Consider the following 17,597-nt stretch of genomic DNA (forward strand, 5'->3'; position numbering starts at 1 on the left):
CCTTTTAGCATTGTGTAGGCTGAGGCAGGCAGATCTCTGTGAGTTCTAGGCCAGCCTAGTCTACATAGTGAGTCCCAGGTCAGCTGGGGTTCTATAGTGTGATATATCTTCCTATGAAGAACTACAGGCACTTACTGACTGCTGAGAAAGGGAAAGAATCAGTCTTCCTCAGGGACCAGCTCCTAAGTAGTTAGCCAGTATCAAATAGTCAGCTCTAAAAGCATAATCGAAGCAGCACTGCGTGGACTCAGCATATGTATTTACATATTTATATGTAATAAGAAAAGAAAGCAAGAGAGCTAATGAATGGAAGGAGGGCCTGGAGGTAGAAGAAAAGGCACCATGTATAATGATAGGGAATTAAAGATGATCAAAGTTATTATACAAAGTATAAAATGTCATAATGAAACCCATTATTTTGTACAATTAATAAATGCTAATAAAATGAAAAACAGAAGAAAGGAATCCTTATGACTCCATAGAATCAAAGTTTATGAACAATAACATTTTCTGCTGTTTGAGATAAATTAGTGTAACTTCTCAAGGTGTCTAATTCTTGTTTGCTTTCCTTCACTCAGACATGTGCCTCTTCTCCAGAAGGCAGTCTTTCCTTATAGTCAGTTGCTATTCACTTATGTGAGTTTTCCAGAAAAGGCACGTTCAGATTCAAGTGGGATAGATGTTCCCTGGGCAAGGGCTGGAGGGAAGGGAGGATGAAAGCCATCGTTTAGTGGGGGTGGTTTCAGTTGGGGGGTGAAGCACAGGTTCTGCGAATGAGTGGGGATGACAATGAACTTAATACCACTGAATTTTATACATATATTTTACAATAATGAAAAGTAATGTATTTTGAATAACCCAGAAAAGGGGTTCTTTAATCATTCATTCACACACACCATGGCTAAGGCAGGTCTATAAACCTCCCGCTCATCAACATCACTGGGTTTGCATTTAAGCTACAGATTCTTTGACGGCAGCCCAGACAGGCTCTGTTTTCTTTTTATACCCTTTTAAGCAATGAAAGGAGATTATCCATCGTCATTAAGCAGTAGTTGCTTAAGAAACAGTTAGTTTAAAGGAAAGTAATGGTTGCAAACACTTGGCTGCAGAGGCCCATCTATGTAAAAAGCCTCCTCCCCCGTATGGCCTCGGGGAACTACTCTGCAGTATACAAAATAAGCAAAACTGAAAACAACAAACAGCAAACAAAAATGCCCCAAACTAAACAAAGAACCTTTATATTCCTAAGAGAATTTGTCTTGTAATAACACAGTTTTTGTTTTGTTTTGCTTCGTTCTTTTTCTTTTCTAGCTCCAGGAAGATACTGGAATTCTGTAAATGGCAGAGAGCAAAGAGGTGCTGGAATACCTAAAAACATTAAAATTATATATAAAAAATTCTGCATGGTTCAAAGATTAGTTTGGTCTTCTGTCTCTTCCTTTCTCTCTGTCTGTGTCTCTGCCTATCTCTGTCTCTCTCTCTCTCTCTCTGTGTGTGTGTGTGTGTGTGTGTGTCCCTAGCTGTCCTGGAACTCACTCTGTAGACCAGTTTAGCCTCAAACTTGGAGATCTGCTGCCTCTACCTCCAGAATAAAGGTCTCCACACCTAATGATACTTCTTTTAGTCAGGAACCAAAATAAAAACCACATGACCTTGCAGACTGTTTGTTTTGTTTTCAAGACATGTTTTTCTCTGTGTATCAGCCCTAGCTGTCCTGGAACTCACTGGTCCAAGCTGGCCTCAGACTCACTCTCAGAGAGCTGCCTGCCTCTGCCTCTCAGAGTGCGGGGAAGGATTATTTTTAATGATCTGTAAACTTCATGAGACAAGCATACCCTAAGGCTTGAAGTGGGGAAAGGTGTTTCAAGACCTCCAAACCAGTCATTGCTCCAATGTATCAAACATCCTGTGAATGTCTTTCCTTTGGAGTGGAAAGCGAAAGGAGAAGAAAACCTGGAGATGAGTTGGGCATGGGGACAAAGTTCCTAGCTGAGCTCCTTCAAGCACTGCAGCTGCCCTAGACTCCACTCTTGTGGCCTTTAACCAATCCTTCCAGCTCAGCCTATTTTCTCCTCAGTGATTTCAAAGCCTCACCAAAGGCCCTTCAGGCTGAACTAAACAAATCATGGGAAAGTTAGAAGAGAGGATGCAACGACTAACATATAGTCTTGGCCATTTCTCCTCAGAACTGTCTCTAATTTGAACGGTGAGCAGAGGAAAAGCAATTTAAAAGTCATATCAATAAAATAAAGATATTGTCAAATAATTCAACATTATTTTTTTTGAGAATTACACTTCTTTTATTTCACAGTGAAACTATCTCCTATTACTAGTTGTTAAATAAACTATCTGCTATTACAAGTTGTTAAAAAATATGAGGGCTGAAGAGATGCCTCAAGTTAAGAGCCTCAGCTGCTCTTCAGAGAACATGGGCTCAGTTCCCAGCAGCCACAAGACAGTTCCTAACTGTCTGTAACTCTAGCTCTAGAGGATGTAATGTCCGCCTTTAGCCTCCTTGAACACAAAAACACATAAGCAAGCAAAACACCTATACACATATAGTAAAACAGATAGAAAACATAAACTTCAAGAGTGCATACAATCCCAGTTTAGAATTGGCATTAGAAGTCACCTTATCAGTCCGGCTCCTTCCTAGTTCTGTTCCTGGATTTACTTCTGAACACCGTTGTTCAGCACCATCTAGAAAAGCACTGTCCAATAGAATTTTCTGCACTGCCTAATACAGTAAAAGCCAATAGCCATACAGAGCTTGTAAGTGCTTAGCTAAAATAACTAAGAAATCTGAAGCATATTTAATTAAAAAGTCAATTTTCTTGAGATACAGTTGACATACAAAAACCCACATATGTATGAATATGTAGTCTGATGTTCCTGGACAATCTGTGGAACTCCTATCACTACCATCAAGATATGGCACATCTACCCCTTCTGAAGAAGCTCCTTGCTTCCTTCCTTTGGGTGTGTGGCAAGAATAACTGATATGATTATGGGATCCAGCCTTCTAAAATACACAGCATGCATATCTGTGGATGATAGGCACCACACTGCAGGGCAGTCGCTGGAACTAAAATTTCAGGCCAAACAGTGACTTTATATTAACTGAACAATAACTCCACACACCCCTGTCCTCTCTAACCATCCTATCATCTGACTTCATAGCTTCATTAATTCAGTTTATGCTTAAATGACTTCATGAGGCTACTGAGCAAACATCTAGCATGTTCTTTGTGGTCTATGCTGCTTTGTTTTGTTATTCTTTATCTGTGATGGGGGCTCACCATGTAGCTTAGGCTGGCCTGGAACTTACTGGGCAACCCTACCTAAAATTCTCCTGCCTCAGCCATATGAGGCATACAGAGTTGCTTTGTTACTCTGAATAATGGGAAAGTCATTGCTTTCCAAGTAACTCTTTCCATTATGAACAAGGCAAATTTAGGCATGTCACCATCCACAAAGGATAAGATAAATCCAAGGGTTAGGAAAATATCCCACCACAGCATGGCGGAGGCAGAGGCAGGCAGATCTCTCAGCTTGAGGCCTAGTCTAGTGAGTTTCATGGTAACCAAAACTACGCAGTGTGTCCTTGTCTCAAACAAAACACAGCAAAACCAAAAAACTGTACATTGTGAAATCACTTTTCCTGGTAACTTCCACCTTCTGGATCTGATTTTGTGTTTCAAAACCACATGAAACAAGGGAGCCCTGGGTACAGGCCAAATCATTAACTCTCTCTTTCTTTCTTTCTTTCTTTCTTTCTTTCTTTCTTTCTTTCTTTCTTCCTTCCTTCCTTCCTTCCTTTCTTTTGTTCTCTCTCTTTTCTTCTTCTTCTTCTTCTTCTTCTTCTTCTTCTTCTTCTTCCTTCTTCTTCTTCTTCTTCTTCTTCTTCTTCTTCTTCTTCTTCTTCTTCTTCTTCTTCTTCTTCTTCCTTCTTCTTCTTCTTCTTCTTCTTCTTCTTCTTCTTCTTCTTCTTCTTCTTCTTCTTCTTCTTCTTCTTCCTTCTTCTTCTTCTTCTTCTTCTTCTTCTTCTTCTTCTTCTTCTTCTTCTTCTTCTTCTTCTTCTTCTTCTTCTCTTCCTCCTCCTCTTCTTCCTCTTCTCCTTCTTCATCTCCTTCTCCTTCCTCTTCCTCTTTTTTTTTTTAAGCTTAACATTCCTGGTTCCCATAAATGTTCCTAATTATTTAATTATTTGGTTTCAAGTCACATCACCAACAACAGGACATCCTTCAGTTAGCCAATGTCAATAATTGGACAACTAACATTTATTAAGACTAGTAAGTGCTTGGCACTGGTTGAGGCAATTCTCACCCAGTATCTCCTTTCAGTCCCACCCCACCTATGAGGCTAAACTGATTGCCCTGCTCTTACTGCTGAGCTTAAGGGGCTTACCCAAGATCACTCAGCAACACTGTATACAACCAGGACTAAAGCTAGTCTATATTTCAAAATTACTGCCCTCTGCTATTGTTACCTTGCCTCCCTTTAAAAACATAGTGCCCAAACTAAACACCTGCTGTCGGGGATCATTTGATCACTGTAGGATGTAGTTGGGACTTTGTTAAGTTCTCCATATCTGGCATTCAAACAATGTTTGGCATAAGCAAGCACTCAGTAAGATTTGGAGGAAGAAGAATGAATAAATATAGCAACGACCTTTTGTAGCTTTAACTTTTTCAAATCCTATTTTTAATGATAGTTCTTAAACACTTTAACCTCCCTTCTAGCTCACTACCCACCAGAAGTAGTGGGAATGAAAGGATATGGGGCAGTGGAGCTGTTTAGAAATGGTTCTTTGGAGCAAATCCTAACTGTGTTGTCAGGAATAATTTAGTTCACAGTTCAGCAGCAGCAGCTCGATCCACTGGAAAACACCTCATGGATACACCAGCAGTCCAGTTCTGTAGTGTGAGGATAGCAAACATGAATCAGCAGCAGAGGCACTACCTAGCAGAGACAGTCAGACCTCAGCCTTGGCACTGGTCAGTAGGAAGGACCAGCATGAATGCCAGGAGAAGTTCTTGGCTGTGCCTCTCTCAGCAAAGCTAAGATCAGTGAAGATTCGAGATCAACAAGAGTTGTACAGCTAGCTGTACCAGGAAACCAATCTCAGCCCCAAGCACTGCCACTGAGTCCTTTCACTGAGTCCCTCCAAACATCTCATGTCCTCCATGGTCTTGCCTCAGCATGTGCATCTCTCTCATCTCAAATCACTCTGCAATCAGCCCAAGTTCAAGGAAGTGGCAAGAAACCGCAGCACAGTACCAAGTTTTTTTTGTGCATTTCTTTCTATGGAGTCTTGACAAATGTAGCTCAACTATGCAGTGTAAAGCAGACCAATACATGTCTTTAGCGAAGAATCCTTCATCAGGTGTCTTTTCAAGTGCTTCTTTTAGCAGAACGTCCTTTCACTTGTGTCTGCATCAGCAAAATGTTCCTTCACGAGTCTGCCTTAGTTTTGACTTGTGTCCACTTCAGGAAAACACTCCTTCAGGTGTTTGCCCCAGCAAAACATCATCCAACAGAACTGACTTTCCAAAAAACCAGTCAGTTTCCACTTCAACCTTTCCTTATTATTCTCTCTACTTTTGTATTAGGTCTGAAGTTAATTTAGCTTCTTACTGAATACTCAGTTCACAGCTCTTGGACTTGAAGTTGTGATGTAAAGGTGCATGTTTCTTCCCTTTCTTTTCTATTTATTTATTTATTTATTTATTTATTTTTGGTTTTTCGAGATTGGGTTTCTCTGTGTAGCCCTGGCTGTCCTGGAACTCACTTTATAGACCAGGCTGGCCTCGAACTCATAAATCTACCTGCCTCTGCTGGGATTAAAGGCGTTCGCCACCATGCCCGGCTCTCTTTCTTTTATTAGTAGTGTGTCTGTGTCTGTATGTGTGCATGCACACGTGTAAATGCATGTTCCTTTGTATAAGTGTGTGTGTAGCCTGGAGATCAACCTCAAGTGTCTTCCTCAATTATTTGCCACTTCATTCTAGATGTTTAGACAATTAAAAATATCTTTTATGTGTGATGTGTGTACATGTGTACACGTTTCTCTCTCTCTCTCTCTCTCTCTCTCTGCGCGCGCACGTGCGTGCGTGTGTGTGTGTGTGTGTGTGTGTGTGTGTGTGTGTGTGAGAATGCCATGCCATGCCTATGGAGGTCATAGGACAACTTTGGCTGGTAGGGTTCTTTTTATTATTTTAACTAACTAATTAAATAATTAACTTTACATCCTGACTGCATTTTTCCCCTCCCTCTTCTCCTGGCACACCCCCTTTCTCTTCAGAAAGCTTCCTGTGGATGGATATATATATATATATATATATATATATATATTTTTTTTTTTTTTGATAGAAACTCTGGTTTTATTGTTTACTTTTTTTTTTCCTTTTTTTTTTTTTTTTGGTCAACTGCAAGATGAGCCTGCAGAAACATGAATATTTCAGTCACAACAGAAATAGTAACTTCTGGGGCTTTTCTTCCTCTGTGTCTCTGATTTCCCAACAATGTTCAGCCAAATAACAAAGGCAATACAATCGTAATTGAGTGTATAAAGGCCATACAATAGCAATTGAGTGTACAAAGGCAATACAATAGCAATTGAGTGTACAAAGGCAATACAATAGCAATTGAGTGTACTATCATTAATGGCATTCTCATCACGGTTCTAACAGACTAAATAAGGTTTATTAGCTGAGATTTAATTCCTGGCTCCTCTCTGAATCTACCAATTCCCTGGTCTGTTCCCCAGCTAATGTTCTTGAGGAAGTGCTCCTCGTGCAGCACAGCGATGGTGTTCACGCACAGCAGGGCCGCCTGCATCAGGGAGTATAACTTGAAGGCCATAGTTACTTTAAATTGTCCCCAGGCCCGACTGCCCTCCTGTGAATATTAACACTGGTAGTTCTTATCTTCCATCTTGCTTGAGACAGGTTGTCGTTTACTGCTGCACATGCCAGGCTAGCAGGCCTGTGCTCTTTTAGGGATTCTCCAATGTCCCCATACCATTTTGCTACAGAGGCACTGGGATAATAGATACTAGCTATCTACTGTACTCAGTACTGTACTGTACTGTACTGTACTGTGAGTGCTGGAGACTCAAAGTCAGGTCCTCAGATTTGCGTGGCAAACACTTTACCCACTGGGCTGTCTCCAAGCCTGCTTCCACATTCTCTTCCAAGACAGTGTCTCTCACTGAAGCTGGAGCTTACCCACTCAGCTAGACTGGCTAGCCAGGAGGCCAGCTTAGGGATGCCTTCCCAGTGTTGGGATTATAATATTTATTCCTATGCTCAGTTTGTACATGAGTATCAAACCAGGCCCTGCTTATGTGGTGGTTGCAGGTATTTTACTCACTGAGCCAGCCCCCTGACAGTCTCATTATTTTTCTTGACCAACTTTTTAGCAGTCTATGTCTGTCTGTCTGTCTATGTATGTATGTATGTATCTATCTATCTATCTTTTTTCTTTCTTTTTTTCTATCATCTATCTATGTATCTATCATCTATACATTATCTATCTCTGTCTCTCTACCTATGATCTGTCTGTCTGTCTGTCTGTCTGTCTGTCTGTCTGTCTGTGATGCTGGGGATTGAACAAGGAAGCACTCTACCTCAGCTATACCCCTAGTTCCTTAATGCAATTTTCATTTACACAATATATTACATTTATATACTCTGATTTGTAAAATGAACTTTTTTTCTCAAGGCCAGAAAGTATTCACCTGTAACACAGAGGTAAGAGCTCAACATAAACAACAGATTAGATTCTCAGTGTCCACTGGAGTGTCACTTGAGTGCCTCCTGGAGTGTCACTTTTCATGATAAGTACTCCTATTAACTGGCTCATCTCTTTACTCAACAAATATTTATAAATATTTAAGTCCCACGTGACAGGAGCCATTCTCAATGGCATGATCATGGCGATGAACAGAAGACCCAAATCCTTGTTGCTGTGGGTACAGTGGTACAGAAGAATCAGGCAAAACACACACCAAAGTCATCAAGATCATGAAACATGAAATCATAGGGTCTGCCCCAGATGAAAACAAACCTAAGAAATATCAACAATTGTAATGTGCAAACCTTGACTGAATCCTGAAGACTGACAGGAACTAAAGATATTTGGAACAACGGAAAAAACTGCAATTTGCACTGAACATTAGGTGATGTTATAAGGTTACTGTCAGTGCTCCTAGGCTGGTAATGACAGTGGGCTATGAAGGAGACCAGGAGAATGTCTTTTTCTTATGGATGTAGAGCAGGGTCTTTGAGTCCTAAGAGACAGGCTGCAAACCTTTACCTTATGCTCTGTGCTTGCTTTAAAGAAAGAAACAGGGAAACCTTGCCTAAGTGCCCACATTTGCCTTTTATATAAAACATCCTTGTTGTTTTTGAGTCAAGTTTTGCTAGAAAACTCAGGCTGGCCTCCCATGTGCTTAATATCTCTAAATTGTAGCAGAAATGTTCTGAGCTAATGATAAAGATGAACTGTAAGCATAAATTAGCTTTTGCTTATCACCTTGGGTTCTATACTATGAGTCAGTGTCTAGGACCATACAGATAATCTCAAGGAGCAAGGGCTTATAAAGCCATTTATTTGTTCCTGTTTTTATTTTCTTATTTTTAAATTGTGCATGCATGTTTGCACGTACATGTGTATGTTTGTGCACATACATGTGAGTAGGTCTGATCTCCTTGAAGCTGGAGTTACACGTGCCTATAAGCCATTGTATGGGTTCTTAGAATTGAACTTGGATCTCTGTAAAAGCAATGTGCACTTTTAACTACGAGCCACTCATTTTAACTGCATCTTTTTAGTCCCTTGCTCCTGTTTTTAATATGCAGTTCCTTTTCATTGGTTAGATCTTTAACATCTCCCTTTGCTACTAACACAACTATTTGCTATTATCACAACTGTAGGAATATGGCTAAGGTTAGTGATCCTGAAGACCTGCACATTATTTTTATCTGGCACCACTGACATAAACAGTACTGTAGGTTGTGGGTCCTCCTTCCCCTTCCATTTTTCTCCCCTCTCTGTTCCTATTATCTTCTTTCTGGTGTGTGTGTGTGTGTGTGTGTGTGTGTGTGTGTGTGTGTGTACATCAGAACATTTGCCCATGCATGCATGTGTGTGTGAAGCCCAGAGGTTGCTGTCGGATGTTTTCTTCTACAGCACTCTGCAGCAGTTGAAATGACAATGTCCCCCATAGGCTCAGACACTCAGACAGCTCGTCTTCAGTTGGTCCCAGCACTGTTTGGGGGAAGCTTAGGAGGAATGGCCTTGCTGGAAAAGGTATGTTACCTCAGATGGGCTTTGAGCATAAAAAGCCTCCCCTACTTCTAGTTGCGCGTTCTGCTTCATGCGTGTGGTTCAAGATGTTGGCTCTCAGCTTGTTGCTCCAGGCAGCACGCCTGGCACCTGCTGTCTGCCCATCTAGATTCTAAGTCCCTGGAGCTGTAAGTACAAATAAACTTTCTTCTATATGTTACCTTGGTCATGTGTTTTAACACAGTAACAGAAAAAGTAGCTAATACACTCTCCACTTGTTTTTTGAAGACATGGTCTCTTACTGAACCTGATGCTCACTGTTTCGACGAGACTGGCCAACTAGCTTCTGACTACCTGGCTATGTCTCCTAGTGCCGGAATTACAGGTAAGTGCTGCCATGTCTGGCTTTTACAAGTGTATTGGGATCCTTACTCTGCTTTTCATGCTTGTGCAATAAGAGCTTTACCCACTGACCCATTTCCCTAGGCCAGTACTGGGCTTAATTATTTATTTATCCGTCATGGCCCTTGGGGAAACTCCTGGGAAACTTCCTGTCCTGCCTCTGTTGTAGCATGCAAATTTGTAAATATTTCCTGCTTGGAAGATTTTGTCACTCACTTTCAATTTATTGACGATGTTTGTTCATCTTAGAAGTTTGACTGCTATGCTGGTGAGATACTAAGGAGAGTGCACCAATGTCAGACACTAGCCTGAGGGTCTGCCCAGTGCTTAATGTAAATCAAGGCACTAGCAAATTAACCAGCTTAAGGTGTAAGGATATTTTTAATTCAGAGATCTTATCAAAGTGACCCAGGAAATTACTCTGTCCACCTGGAGTGGGAAAGGTCTTAGGTCTTTACTTACAAAGCACTAGACAGAGTAACCAGACGGTGCTGGCACACAGCTTTAATCCCATCACTTGGGTGGCAGAAGCAGGCAGGTATCTGAGTTTGAGGTCAGTCTGGGTAGTCCTAGGATATGAATGAGTTCTAGAATAGCCAGGGCTAACACAGAGAAACCATATCTCAACAACAACTACACCCAAACAAACCACCTTCAAAACAAAGCACTAAAAAAGTCCCTGTGGTTAGCCAAGGACTTTATATATGCAAATGGATACAAATATAATATACATAAATCTAAATTATGCATGGATTTAGCTAAATTAATTCCTGTTTCTAAATGTTTGCTGTCAGCATTATCTTCCCTACTTAGCTGAGTTTTTGGTTGATATAAAACTTCTTTGTTTACTTACTTCTGCTAAAATGTCTTTCTCTTTAGGGAAGTTATACGAAATAGTAAGACTTAGTTGTAGCACTTTAAAAAAAATCTTTGAACAATTTTCATTATGTATATATGTACACATCTTTGTGTGTGTACTAGAGTGCAGAGACCATAGATACAGTTCAGACCTTGACTCCCCTGAGGTTGGAGTTACGAGTAGTTATGAACTGTCTCACCTGGGCAGTGGGAGCTCTGCAAGAACAGTGTGTAATCTTAACTGCTGCACCATCTCTTCCGCTCCAGCTGTGGTGTTATTTAACTGAATAAGAAAGAGAGGCACTCAGAAAGACAAGTTGGGGCCTTCAAGACGGCTCAGCAGGTAAAGGTACCTGTGGCCAAGCTTAAGGATGTGAGTTTGATCCTGGAAACTGCATGATAGAAGGAGACAACCAACACCTGAAGGTTGTCCTATGATCTCCACACACATACACACCCAGACACAAACAAATATGTATAATTTTTAAAAACCAGCACAGGGATTACGAGCCAATCATTTCAACCTATGAGACCCTGAGTGAGAACCACCCTACAAAGCTGTTCCTGGAGCCCTGGTCCTCAGAAACTAGAAACTATAATAAATATTCACTGCTTTACTCCCAGGTTACAATAAATGATAAAACAGTAAGAGATAACTAATACACATTCTAAAGCATAAATACTTCCATTTGTCTGCCAAAGATGAAGCAAAGGCTCAGGTGACTAAGCAAGTTCTTACAGCCATGCTGCTAACAGCAGCAGAGCCCTGGCACAGGGACCCCACTGTTTGCTCTGTATTATGCTACTTCTATTCTGGACTGTCAATTACTTTATTAGCTATTGACCCAAAATTTAATTAGCCTGCTACTGATGCTGTTACTATGCAAATAATGGGCTAAGAAACAAGGAGTTCAGCTAAAAGGCATAGTTCAGAATTACATCTCTAGTCCTCCAGCATGACGAGAAGCCATCAATCTGCACACATTGAGGGCAACTGTTCAATCTGAATGGATGACATTCTTTCAGCCCATGTTCTTTCTGTTTGTCCATAAAGAAACCATGAAGAGGTGGCCAAGAATTATTGAAATCCAATTAAACTAGAAAATACACTAAATACCGCTACACTGAAGAAGTCCCTCCATTTTAGTCTAGTTGTTTCTTCAGACAAAGGAATTCTGGACTAGCAGATATCTCAATCAGTGAAGCGCTTCCTGAGCAAGCACAAGGCCCTGGGTGTGGGGACTCAGGAGGCAGAGAGAGCCAAACTTCCGGAGCTCACTGGCCGGCCAGCCTAGCCAAGCCTAAGGGTGAGCTCCAGGCAATGAGAGACCCTGTCTCAAAACCAAGGCAGACAGTTCCTGAAGAACAATTCTTGGGGCAGAACTCTGACCTCCACATGGACTTTTACATACACACATATACACATCATACATACACACCACACACACACCACACACACACATATACACACATACCACACACACACACACACACACACACACACACACACCACACACACACACCACACACACACACACACACCACACACACGGAAAGTGTTTATACTACCTCTCTTCCTCCTTGTTCAGTTACTGTCTTTACACCTGTTGGAGTAGCAGCCTGGTCTACAGAATAAGGTTCAAGCCAGCCAGGGCTAGATAGTAAGACCTACTTTTTATCATTATCATTATCATTACTTATCACTGATTAATTTGCTTAAATAGGCACATTTAAAAGATTTTCTCTTATTTTTAAGTTATATGTATGCGAGTGCAGATGCCCAAGGGAGGTAATGGGTCTCCTGGATAGTCCTAGATGTGCCTGATGTGGGCGGCTGGCACTATGCACTCTTGACAGCGGAATTGTCTCTCAAGCCCCAGTAACAACTTACCTGATAAACAGTCATTGGTATTTGGTTTTATGCTTAGAACTACCCTATAAAGTATGCTCTTGTTATTTCTACTTGGCTTACAGAGGTAAATCACTTGCCAGTGTGATTTTACTAAGAAATAAAAGAGCTGGGATTTCAAAGTCTCTGCCTACTTCCTCCTCCTCTGTATGCCCTGACAAGCTACAAGTGCCTGGGACACACTTTTTTACATATGCACAATTGTTGCTGCTGTTCAGCTGAGGCAAGTCAGCTAAGGAGCTCAGCACGGTCAGCCTCAGTCTCTGCTGTGACTGCGGATTAGCTCCTTGGCTTCTGAGAGCTCTGAACCCACCCCCAACAGAACCCCAGCTTTCCTCCCCATGTTCAGTTTCTCAGCCTATCCCCAAGTGCTCAGTGCCTTGGAATGTAAACCAAGAGAAAGAACTGGACGAAGGGAGGTGACCTCCTCCAACCGCTGGTCTCACTACCTGGACCAAGTGTTTATTTTAGCTTCCAGTCCAAAGAACATTTTTTTTTTTGACAGAGAAAAAACTTCCCTAAGCTGCAATAAAGGTGAGTGTTCTATTTCCTTCTTTATTTGGTTAATATTACACTACCCACCTAGGCGGAGTCTTTCTTTCTTTTGAGACAAGGTCTTGCTGTGTTGACCAGGCTCACCGGGAACCTGTAATCCTGTCTTAATCCTGCAAGTGCTAGGTTATGATTGTGTGTTACTATGACTGGCTCATTCAATTATCTTAATAAATCAATAATTACCTTAATGAAATACTTAAAAATACTGATTCTACAAAGAAACTTGTAGCACTAATAAATGAGTCTGCACTAGCACATGATAAAGACAATTTCTTTTTGAGACAGGGTTGCACTGTATAAGACCGAGTAGCCTCAACTTTGCTAAGTAATCCAGGTTAGCTTCGGACTCATGATCTCTGCCTCAGCCTCCCAAGGGCTAACTATACAGGTCTGAATTACTACACCTGCATTGACTTCTGTGCTCTTACAATGGGAAGTTGGCAAAAGTAACTAAAAGACAACAATGCCATGAGACCAGGGTGCACTGGCACACGACTGTCATTCTGGGTAGAGGCTGGAGGGCCAAGAGTGTAGTGCCATCCTTGTCTGCACACTGCATTTGAAACCAGCCTGGGCTAAATGAAACCCTGGCTCAAAGAACCAAAAAGACAACAATAGAGACAGAAAAATAAAACACTGCTATTTACAATAGGAGCAGCAAACAGCACGTTTACGTTAATACAAGTAAACCTGATCCAGCACTTCCTATCTGTACACTAAACACTATGAACACGGAGAGGGGTCAGAGACCCCAGGGGGATGCACTATGTTCACAGACTAAGAGAGTCACATACATGTGTCTTCATAATTTCAATTTCAACCAAATGTTTGTCTGTGGAAACTCTCAAGTATGTTCTAATAATATTCTGTTTTAATTTTCCTTCCTCTCTCCCTCCTTTCCTTCTTTCCTCCCTCTCTCCCTCTCCCTTCCTTCCTTACTTTCCTTTTTCTTTTTGAGTCAGTCTTACTATATAGCCTTGGCTGGTCTAGAACTCATGGTAAATACCTTGCTTTGGTCTCCTGAGTGCTGAGATTTTAGACGTGTTACCATGCCCAGACACAGAGCAATGTTGATAGAGAAAACACTGAAGCACAAGTCTACTTTATATTAATAGAAATGTCCAAAGGATCTAGAAACAAACACACGCCTATCTGGTTAACTTACTTGCTTCATTTTCTCTGGCAGTGGACCTAGGGTCTAGCCCAGTGTCATGCACACAGTAGGCAGCTACTCCAAAACTGAGCTCCACTTATAGCTCCCTGGTTCTTAAGCAAGTTTATTTTTGTTTTTCTTGTATGTATATGGGTGTCTTGACTGCATATCTGTCTGTGCACCACATGCATCCTTGGTACCCACGTAGGCCAGAAGAGAGCGTGAGATTGCTTGGAACTGCAGAGAGTTATAAGCTGTCTGTGGGTGCTGTGATGTGAGCCTGGGTCATCTGCAAGAGCAGCCACTGCTCTTAACTGGTGAGCCATCTCTCCAGACCCAAAGTATGTACTTTTTGCTGTTGTAAATAAAGCTTTTAGAAGATTTTATCTTTCTTTTGTGAATATGTTTTTATTTCTCTTTGGTAAAGTCTTAAAGTAGAATTGTTGCCTGTTTTCCAAAGTAATGGTAACCTCTCTCTTCCCACCAACAGCAACTGAGAAGTGCAGCTGTCTCACATCTTGGATGGCATTTGGTATCATCAGTCTTCACTCAGGCACTCTAGCAGGTGTGAAGTGACAGCTCATGGTAGTTTAAGTTTGTGTCCTTGATGACTAATTCATATACTGTGCACTTTTTGAATTTTATAGTGACCCTTTACATATATTCCTTTGTGAAGTGACTCATAAAGTCTTTTGCTCAGTTTTTAATAGGTGGCTTTTGTCTTTATATTATTGACTGGTAGATGCTCTTTATATATGCTGATGTATTAAGATGTGTATGTATAAAACATAATTTCTCCCATCTGACATTTGATTTCTTTCTTTCTTTCTTCTTCTTCTTCCTCTGTCCCCTTTCTTTCCTTCAAAAGAGTTCAACAAGGTGTCATGAGTCCCAGGTGAACTGAAGCTTGCTATGATTTGAAGACTGAACTGTCACTTCTGCCTCTATTTCTGGAGTGATAGGATTTGACCACCAGGCCTGGTTTTTGTGTTGCTGTGGATCAAACTCATGGTTTTATCTGTGGTAGACTGGCAATCACTCTACCACCTGAGCCATGTCGCCAGCCTTTGTATTTCATTTAATGATCTTATTAAGCAAAACCTTTTTAAAGATATCAAACTTTACTACGAACATCAATAAATTGGAGCTTTCACACATGTAGTTAATGGGAATGTAAAATAATACAGCCACAGTCTAGCAGTTCTGTAAAACATAAAAATGTCATGACCCAGCATTCCACTCCTAAATACATAACCAAGAGAAATAAAAATATACATTCACACAGAAACCTGTTTGCCAGTGTACATAATAGCATTATTTATGGTAGTCAAAAAATGGAAAAAACCTAGTGTTTAGATGAATGGTATAATCATTCAATGAAATATTATTTGGCCATAAAAAGGAATGCAATATTGATCTGTGTTATGACATGGGTAACACCTTTAAAATACTAAATAAAGGGAGTCAGACACAGAAATCTCTGCATTGCATGGTTCCATCCATAGGAAGTATCCATAATAGACATTAGCCATATAGGCAGTAGGTCAATGAGTAGTTATATAAATCTGGGAGTATATATATATATATATATATATATATATATATATATATACATATATATATATATATATGGGAGTTATATAAATCTGGGAGGTAAGGAGAAAAATATGCTACTGAAACATACATGAGTTTTGTTCCCTAAAGGGGGCAGTTTAAAAAAATCACTAAATTGACAACTGAGGAGATGCCCAAGTTGGCAAATGCTTGCTGTATAAGCATAAAGACCTGAGCAGATCCCAGCACCCAGGTAAAAAGCTACCACAGCTGCCTGTGCCTATAATCTCCTCACTGGGGATGTAGAGACAGGAGGATCCTTGTGGGTACACTGCCAGCCATCATGGCTGTATCAGAGAGCTTCAGGTCTAGTGAAGGACCCTGCCTGAAACTATAAGGATGATGGAGAAAGACACCTGATAGCAACCTCTAGCTTTCAACACACACACACACACACACACACACACACACACACACACACACACTGAAGAGCCCATGAGTTTAATTCAAACTGCACGTCCTAGCAATCTGAACTTGAGAAAGCTAATTCAAACAGGCTGTTGTGAGGACTGAGTGAGTAAATAAATGTTCTTAGAATGGTGATTCAGAGCTAGCAGTGATTTGCTAATTATTATATAACAATTATTATGGCCTAATAATAGATCCTAATTCCTGTATATCTCAAGGTATTTCCAGTTAGTCTAGTTTTACTTGGTTTTCCAGTATACTCTTTGTCTCAGCCAAATAAGCAAACAAATCAAATAAAAAACCCCTGGAATCCCCCATCTCCAAGTGTTCCCTTACAGGATGAAGGAAAGAACTCTGGTGTTGTTGTGAAGCCACTCAGGGGTCACGACATCCCTCCCAGGTGCTGTCTTCACTCCTCGGGGCTGTCTGGACTCTCCCTCACTCCCTTCTTGGAGCTCCCTGATAGCTTTATCCCTAGCCATTTTGTCCTCTGACTTCTTTTGAAGTCACTCAGGCCAGCCTTTCCCTTGGGATACCCCTGTGCCAGCCTTGCCGATAGCTGGGATAAGAGCTATGTGCTGCTGTGCTTGGCTGTTATACCCAGTTTTGCTACTGAAAACAAAGTCTTCTCTTGTTTGTTGATATGAATGCTATTTTCTTTAAAAATGAAATAAAACAATGTGTTGGCTTTAGTATACTTTGACCACCTACCTTGTAGGTTTTAATATTTCTAATAGATTTCAGTTTGATTCCAGGGGAGTTATTAATCACATCACCGATTCAGTTATGTGATTTCCTCTTTCCCTTTCAATTTTTTTATGCCTCATTTATTTCTGCTGCCTAATCATTATTACCTTCAGAAAATGCAATCTAACAGAAGCAAATAGGAAACACTGGAATTTTTTTATAACTATATTGAGATATCCATCTCATTTCTTCCTTCTGAAAGAAGAACATGATAAATATTTAAGTTTTAAGATGAACTTAAGATATATATTAATATATTTTTATACATAAAAAATACATGAAAAAATGGTTCTCCAAAAACATGTGTTCAGGGGCTGGGAAGATGGCTCAATGCATGAACTGCAGGCTATGAAAGCAGGACCACCTACGTGTGGGTCCTCAGAGCGTGTGCCAAGCTCCATGTAGGGGCTCAGGCATCTGTAACTGCAGTCCTGCAAGAGAGAGACAGAGGCAGTAAAAGGAGAGTCCCCAGGAGCTTGCTGATGGCATACACAGCAATGAGCAACAGATCCTGATTAAACATGGTGACCACCACCTGAGATGGTCCACTGACCTTCATCTGCATGCTGTGACTCACACACACACATACACACACATGCACATGCACTAACACACACGCAGAGGGAGATAAGAATGTGTATCCAGCATACTCTGTAGTAT

At 40.9% G+C, this 17,597-nt stretch overlaps 1 protein-coding gene and 1 pseudogene across 3 annotated transcripts in view; both read right to left on the bottom strand.

Annotated features, from left to right (window-relative positions):
• Positions 1-17,597, bottom strand: part of 1110051M20Rik (RIKEN cDNA 1110051M20 gene) — a 171,475-nt gene that overhangs the window by 64,086 nt on the left and 89,792 nt on the right. The window lies entirely within an intron of this gene.
• On the bottom strand, positions 6,407-6,955 carry Gm13787 (annotated as a pseudogene).

This window comes from Mus musculus, chromosome 2, assembly GCF_000001635.26.
Source record: "Mus musculus strain C57BL/6J chromosome 2, GRCm38.p6 C57BL/6J".
In the NCBI taxonomy this organism is placed as follows: Eukaryota; Metazoa; Chordata; class Mammalia; order Rodentia; family Muridae; genus Mus; species Mus musculus.